This window comes from Bos taurus, chromosome 16 (genome assembly GCF_002263795.3).
Source record: "Bos taurus isolate L1 Dominette 01449 registration number 42190680 breed Hereford chromosome 16, ARS-UCD2.0, whole genome shotgun sequence".
Classification (NCBI taxonomy): domain Eukaryota; kingdom Metazoa; phylum Chordata; class Mammalia; order Artiodactyla; family Bovidae; genus Bos; species Bos taurus.
Window position 1 is genome coordinate 71574371 of NC_037343.1, and position 7925 is coordinate 71582295.

Below are 7925 nucleotides of genomic sequence, written 5' to 3' on the forward strand. Positions count from 1 at the left end.
GAGCCTTTATTGCAGCACCGCAGCAAAGGGTGCCCGGTCCCAGGCCCGTCACAGAGCTGCCAGCTCTGGTTTTGTCTGTCGTTGTCTTGTTGCTAAGTCGTGTCTGACTCTTTGGCGACCCATAAACAGAGTTAGGAACATCGAATGGAATTGACACAGAGATAGATTTGAGATTTTTCATATGAATAACTCCCTAGACTATAAAAGTTAGAGCTGGAGTGAGCCTCTAGGATGGCTAAGGTAAGCTCTCCATGTGGAGGCCAGAGGCCCACATCCTGCTTTGCGAAAGTGCCTGAACTAGACCCACCGGGTCCTTTCCAAACCCCGAGTTGTGTGGGTAGAGGCTGGCAACCCACTCCAGTGTTCTTGCCTGGAGAGTCCCAGGGACGGGGGAGCCTGGTGGCTGCCGTCTATGGGGTCGCACAGGGTCGGACACGACTGAAGCGACTTAGCAGCAGCAGCAGCAGCAGGCCTACAGGAGAGTGGGAATAAAACACACAGACATTTAAACCTTACCCTACCTGAAGGCAGTGGCCTGAAATAAATGAGCTCTTGAGATTCCTTTTATGGGTCCATAAATGGATATTGCCTTTGATGTGAAAACATCATGAATCAATAAATATTATCAAGTGAACGCTAGATGCATGGCAATGTCCTCCGTATTCAGGACATTGGTCTCTCAACCTAAGGCTTTAAAGTTTAATAAAGAAGAAAGATATACGATCACCGTATAAACTTAACACTCCTGAACACAGCCATTACCAGTGGGAGTGGCAAGGGCCCAAAGAGTAAATGATTGGTTTGTAATAGCCTAGAAAGCTTGCGGGGGAAGTGGGGATGGGAGCTTTAGGCTGTGACTATGATGTGAGAAATGAGAGGGATGGGGGCTGAGGCCAAGGAAGAGAGGCCTTGCCCCCCATCTTTGTGTTAATGTGAACGTCTTTGGTGGAGGAAAGAAGCTGCATGCCAGCCTCCTGGATTGGGTTTTCCTAAAAATAGATCACATGCTATCTTTATTGACAACTATGATAATTATAATCACCTCCATTTACTAAGGACATACTGTATGGCCATTTCTTTACACGTATTAACTCATCACATTTGTTTGATGACCAGGTGAGGCCATGACTATTATCTTCAGGGTTCAGGGGCCCTGAAGAACTAAGGCTGACCTCTGGGGAGCCTGCCCAGCTCACCGGAACCCTCGCCCCTGCCCCAGCGCTGGCTCCCAGCAGCCATCTGTGTAGCTTGACTGCACTCCTGGACTTGGCTGAGTCAGCACCCTCCCCCGGGCATCCGGAACTGTGTCCGGAGAGTTCAGGCTTTCCATGAAGTGGGAGCTGTGAGATGGGAAGGCAGGCCACTGTGGGTGACCATGTTCTGCTGTGTTAAGAGAGGGGGAGAGATGGACAGGCAGACAGACAGAGAACGCAGTTGCCCAGAGAGCAGCAGAGAGCGTGGTCCCTGGTGGGTAGCCACTCACCAAGTGTGGTCTTCCTGGGGCCTGGATGCCTTGCCGCCCTCTGGTGTTGAGAGACAGCCCTATATCTTTATGGTACATTGACCTTTTTCACTTATCCTAGCTTCAATGTCTCAGAGAAGGCAATGGCACCCCACTCCAGTACTCTTGCCTGGAAAATCCCATGGGCAGAGGAGCCTGGTAGGCTGCAGTCCATGGGGTCGAGAAGAGTCAGACACAACTGAGCGACTTCACTTTCACTTTTCACTTTCATACATTAGAGAAGGAAATGGCAACCCACTCCAGTGTTCTTGCCTGGAGAATCCCAGGGACGGGGGAGCCTGGTGGGCTGCCGTCTATGGGGTCGCACAGAGTCAGACACGACTGAAGCGACTTAGCAGCAGCAGCAGCTTGAGTGTATATTACTGACAACTAATAAGTTCTTACTAATGCAGGTGTTTTGTCCATCTGTTAAATAGGGAGCCAGGCTTCTGGGAATTATTCCGCAGACGAGTGGTTAGGACTCTGCGCTTCCACTGCAAGCGGCAAGGGTTCAATCTCTGGTCAGGGAACTAAGATCCCGAAAGTGGAAAAAAAAAAAAAAAAGAGCCAGGCTTTTAACTTTGTGTTTGCTTGTTTGTTCACTGGTTTACTTGACCGCACCAGGTCTCAGTTGTGGCACGCGGGGTCTGCAGTTGCAGCATGAGAACTCCTGGTTGGGGCATATGAGATCTAGTTCCCTGACCAGGGATCAAATCCGGGCCCCGCTGCATGGGGAGCACAGTCTTAGCCACTGGACCCCCAGGGAGGCCCTTGGACTTAGCTTTGTGCACCTCCAGAGTGCATCCCTGGGGCCCTCCAGCTGCTTTCTGTTCGCTCCAGAGTGGCAATTTTAGGGTAACATTTCCTCAAAGGAGGTTTAGTGGGACAGCTGGCTCTTTGCTTCGTCAAGGTGGCTCCGGTGCCACTTAGGTGTCAGCCGGCTGCCAGCTGCCTGAGGAGGGCAGGGGTCTCCCAGCAGCAGTCCAACTCGTTCATAAGGTTCAGTAGTTGCCATCATCACATTCTCCCTAGAACGTGCGCCTTTCCCATAATGTTGCTTCCCAGGTGTCGATGGACACAGACCAATGTACACAGACCCGGCTGCCCTGCCACCCCGGCCCCTGAGCCTGCCCTCTACATGCTGCTGTCCCTCACCCATCACAACTGTGGCTCTGGCCACCCCAGACAACCCCTTCTCGAAAGCCTCCTCTTGACCTCTGCCCACAGACTCCCCACCTGATTAGAGTCACCCTGACCCTTGTACCCGTGTCTACGAAAGCTCTGATGACATACCTGGGCTTTCGTTTACTTAGCAACTTGGCTCCCACTTCTACCTGTGTGGGCAGGGTCTGTGTCCTCCCTGATTTTTGTGTCTCTAGTTCCTATCATAATGGATGTCACGGAGCTAGTATTTCCTAAATGTTCGTGGAGTGAATGACTGAATAAATGAATCATCAAATCATCGGCGTTTCTTTCTTTCTCCATCTGACGTACCGACTATGCTATGTTTTACTTCACTAATGGTGTTTCTTTTAGGACCATTTTTGTCCTCCCTGGTTCTTTTTCTCTGTGTCCACCTGAAGGACTGTAAAGCGAAGGTTTTCTTCCCCCTTTCCTTCTCATAACTGCACAAGGGTTTGCAAATAGTTGGTGTGTTGATTCATGGTGCCTGTGTGCGCTGCATCTATTTTACAGAGCACAAAACAATAATCTGAGTGCTTATTCTCCAGTGGAAATTTCCCAGATGCCGATGCCGTCCGTCTAGTTCTGTCCCCTCCTTTCCGTGTGGCCGGCCACCTCCTCACTGTGAACATAGTCCAACAAAGGGCTTTAGCGTCAACTTGAGTGAACTTTGGCTTAAGCAACCCAGACAGGACTTTACTCAGATATTTAGAAATAGAGGCATCTGTTTAATAATCCTACCGAAACTTGGGGGCAAATCTATCACATCACCTTCCTGTACTTTCGAGCTCGCCTAAATGGAGCAATCAGGAACCTGAGTGGCTGCTAGGAGATCAGACTATCCCCGCCAGTCAGGCAGCGGGTGCACAGAGCAAGGTGGGTGAGCTCCCCCCGGGCCATGCATGTCCTGCCTTTGCCCCCTACTGCTGTAAACCCTTGTAGGCTTTACTGTAAGCTGTGTTTTCTTTCCACTCTAAGGCATAGAGAGTGGCCTAACAAGATGGGATTGGAGCAGACAGTCAATGAGGCTAGAGAGGACAGGAGTGAGAAGGGGCTTGACAGCCAGGAGGGGTCTTGGTGAGGGGCCCTTCGTGTGTTCTCTTGGCCGCCACGGCCTCATGGTGTTGATCTCTGAGCTCTAGGGTCTCTGGGCTGCATCAGCTCCCTCCACTGTCCTGGACCACATTATCTTTTTATAAAGTGATCCAGGACATCCCCAGGAGACGAATACTCTGAAAAGAAACTCACAAGGGACAAGAGCTGAGATTTAAGTGCTTATTTTATGGCAAGTGTGGTGCTGGGTTTGTCTCTTTTTTTTTCTGAGATGGAAGTCACATTCTTTTTTATTTTTTAATTTTCAATTTTGTAAGTCCTCATTAATTATGTTGTATACATAGTAGTTTGTATGTGTAAATCCCAGTCTCCCAAATCATCCTACACCCCTGCCATCCTTCATATTCATACGTTTGTTCTCTATGTCTCTGTCTCTATTTCTGCTTTGCAAATAAGTTCATCTGTATCATTTTCTAGATTCCACATATAGGCAATATTATATGATATGTGTTTTTCTCTTTGTGACTTACTTCACTCTGTATGAGTCTCTAGGTCCATCCACATCTCTGCAAATGGCACAGTTTTGTTTTATGGGCTTCCCTGGTGGCTCAGAGGTTAAAGCGTCTGCCTGGAATGCGGGAGACCAGGGTTCGATCCCTGGGTTGGGAAGATCCCCTGGAGAAGGAAATGGCAACCCACTCCAGTACTCTTGTCTGGAGAATCCCATGGACAGAGGAGCCTGGTAGGCTACAGTCCATTGGGTCGCAAAGGGTCGGACACAACTGAGCGACTTCACTTTGATGGCTGAGCAATATTCCACTGTATATATGTATCACATCTTCTTTATTCATTCCTCTGAGTTTGTCTTTCTTTCTTTCTTTTTCTCTCTCTTCTTCTTCTTCATCATCTTCATATTCTTTTTTTATTGAAGAACATATCTATGAAATTTTATAGATGTGAAACTAGTAATAATGAGACCTGCACAATTAGTTTCTTTTTGCTTTATCTGGCCTGCTAAACGTTGTTTAAGATTTCAGGGCTCCACTGCGTTAGCCAGATGCTTGTGAAATTACATGGCTTTTTCATAGGTATTAAACATGAAAGGAGGTCTTCTGGTATTTTTGGACTTCTATGAAGCTCTGGTTTTGTCACCAGTATCCTGAGTCTCAATCTATTTCCAGAGCTGCAAACTAAGTTGAAGGCTTGAGACTGAAAATTTGGGGGTAAAATAACCTTAATGGTCCACCCAGTTCTGTTCTTCCCTTTATCCTTGTCACATCTCCCAGCCTTCCTTGGAGTTAGATACAGCCAACCGTTAAATGTCTTCCAAAGGAATGTGAGCAGAAGTGCTGTGTGCCTTGCCAGGCCTGCACCTTAAGACCTGGGTCTGTCTCCTCCCCAGTCTCCTCTCCCTTCTCACCCACCAAGACCCTGACAAGGCAATGAGGCAACCTTGATTAAGCAGATCGTATCAAGGCCTAGGGAATGGAAGAGCAACAAAATGAAGTGAAGTTGGATCCCTGAGTGATCACGTGAGGCAGAACCAACCTGGACTGTTAACTGAAGAAGACCTAAGTTCAGTCTTCTTAAACATATGGGATTATTGAGGGGTCTCTTTGTTACTCATCTATAGCCTTACTCTAAGTAATACAGAAATTGATTCCAAAAGCATGGTATTGCCATTATAAAAACTCAAAATATATGTCATTGTCTCAGTGGTTAAGAGATAAGAAAACTGACATTCTTTACTGGAAATCCAGTGTCCTTGTATGCAGAGGCAAAAATATTTGACAAAATTGTCATCTGCGATACTTTGAAGGACAGACCACTCGCCTACTAAGCCCCTAATTCCAGAGGAAGTAACTGTAAAATTCTATTGTCAACATGTACTAGTTGCTCCTTCCTGTAAGATATTACAAGTGCAGGCAAGAAGTGGCCAGATTACCGAGTATGACCAGAATTGTGGATTGTTACAGAGTTAGAAAAGTCAGTTGCTTCTTTACTCAAAACAAGAAGAGAAAATTGTAGTTGTTCAAAGCATTTTTCAAAGGCTCATTAAAACTTCTCAGCCAAACCAAGCGCCAGGACTGTGCCAAAGATAAGACTGAGGGTTTAAGGGTTTGTAACGCAGCCTGTTGTTTCAGATGGACTCAAGGTGCCTGTGTGTGCTCATTCGCGTCCAACTCTGAGACTTCATGGGCGGTAGCCCGACAGGCTCCTCTGTCCATGGGATTTTCCAGGCAAGTGGGTTGCCATTTCCTCCTGCAGGGGATCTTCCCAACCCAAGGATTGAACTTGAGTCTCCTGTGTCTCCTGTATTGGCAGGCGGATTCTTTGTCACCGAGCCACCTGGGAAGCCCTGGACTTGAGGAAGCCATCACTAAAATGAGAGAGAAAAGCACTTATTGACTAAGGAAGCAAAGAAATAAAGCAGCTTGAAGAGCTATGTTCAGAGAAGAACTTGGGAATGGTGACTGGCTCATGGAACTGACCGAAACCTTCTCAGTTTTACAAGCATTGCCAAAAAAAAGAGAAGCCCCCTAGAGTCAAGTGTTGAAGGCATAAAGCAACCCTTGGACCCCGTGTCTGCACCAGCAGGAAGCTGACTATGAAATCTGCTTAGCTCCAAAGAGGGCTTAACCCAAAACTCAATCCAAAGTTTAGATGTTATGAGAAAGGAGAATACATAAAGAAGAAGCTCCCAGAGGACAAAGCCAACAGCCTTGAAGGAAAATGGCCACATCTTTTCCATACTCTTTTACCACTTCCTGCCAGCTTGGCCATTGCTCATTCATTTTCATTGCCCGTAGTGTTTCGTTGTAAGAATATGCCATAATTTATTTATCCATTCTATCATTGGTAGCTATTTAGATTGTCTCTTTTTTTTTGCTATTATGTTTGGAACATTCTTTTACATGTCTCTTGGTGCACATGTGGACAGATTTCTCTGGGGTACATTCTTAGGCATGCAACTGATGAGTCATATAGTACTCAATAGTGCCAAACTCTCTCAAAGTAGTTGTACAATTATACTCCCTCCCGCACTGCATTTGTGTTCCCTTTGTTTCATACGCTTGTCTATATTTGTTAGTTTAAGATATTTTTTAAATTTCACTTATTTATTTATTTGGCTGTGTTGAGTCTTAGTTGCAGCAAGCAAAGTCTCCCTTGCGTCATGCAGGCGGGACTTGCCTTGCGGCCCTTGGGCTCTCTAGTTGTGGCATGTGGGTTCAGTAGTTGTGGTGCATGGACTTGGTTGTTCCAAGACATGTGGGATCTTAGTTCCCCACCAGGGATCGAACCCATGTCCCCTGCATTGCAAGGCAGATTCTTAATCACTGGACCACCAGGGAAGTCTCAGTTACTTTCAGATATTTTAACTGATCTGCTGATCTGTTGGATGTTCAGTGGTGTCTTACTGGGGCTTCAATCACACTTGGGCCTTCAGCCTTACTCACATGAGGTTGAATATTTTGGCATACTGTTCATTGGCCATTTGGATTTTCCCTTTGGTGTCCATTAAAGGGGCACCAAAACTTTTCCATAAAGCTGTTGGGTTGTCTATCTCTTTCATGTTAATTGTTAAGAATTCTTCTTTGTAACAATCACTTACATAATGTTGCAAATATTTTCTCTCATTTTATGGCTTATCTTTTCACTGTGTATCTGGTCTTTTGGTGAATAGAGGTACTTAATTTTAATGTGGTTGAGCTTAAGTGTTTTCCATTCCTCATTATGTATCCCTCTCTATCTATGGTTCCCATTCAGAATCTCTGAGAGATGATTTACCTCGTTGGCCAAACACAGCACAAAGCAGTGCGGCTGGATGATCCTCTCGTGTAAGACCATCTCTTAGGTCCTGGGAATCCATGGATGTCTGCTTGAGGGTCAGTGCCGATCTCTGGCCCATTTGCCGTCCCTAAGATAGGAAGTACCATTTAAAACAGTAAGTGATGGGAACAGGAGGAAATTAGACACAGGATAAATATGCAAATCAAGAAATACTACTCACTGACAACAAAACTGTTAATAATATACATCTAGAAATGAGAAAATAAACAACAGAAAACAGAAATTTTATCATTCTATGGAAATTTGTATCTCAGTTATTTGGTGATTGGATACATAATAATAATAATCCATCCTAAAAATGTGGTTTGTAGAGAGCTTATTGATTAAATTATGTGAC

The 7925-nt window shown here is 45.9% G+C and overlaps 1 long non-coding RNA gene across 1 annotated transcript; it reads left to right on the forward strand.

Moving 5' to 3' along the window:
- Positions 1–3444: 3444 nt before the first annotated feature.
- On the forward strand, positions 3445–7437 carry LOC112441867 (uncharacterized). Its single transcript, XR_003029803.2, has 2 exons — positions 3445–3559; positions 6062–7437. It is a non-coding gene; the product is annotated as an uncharacterized lncRNA (long non-coding RNA).
- Positions 7438–7925: the final 488 nt, after the last annotated feature.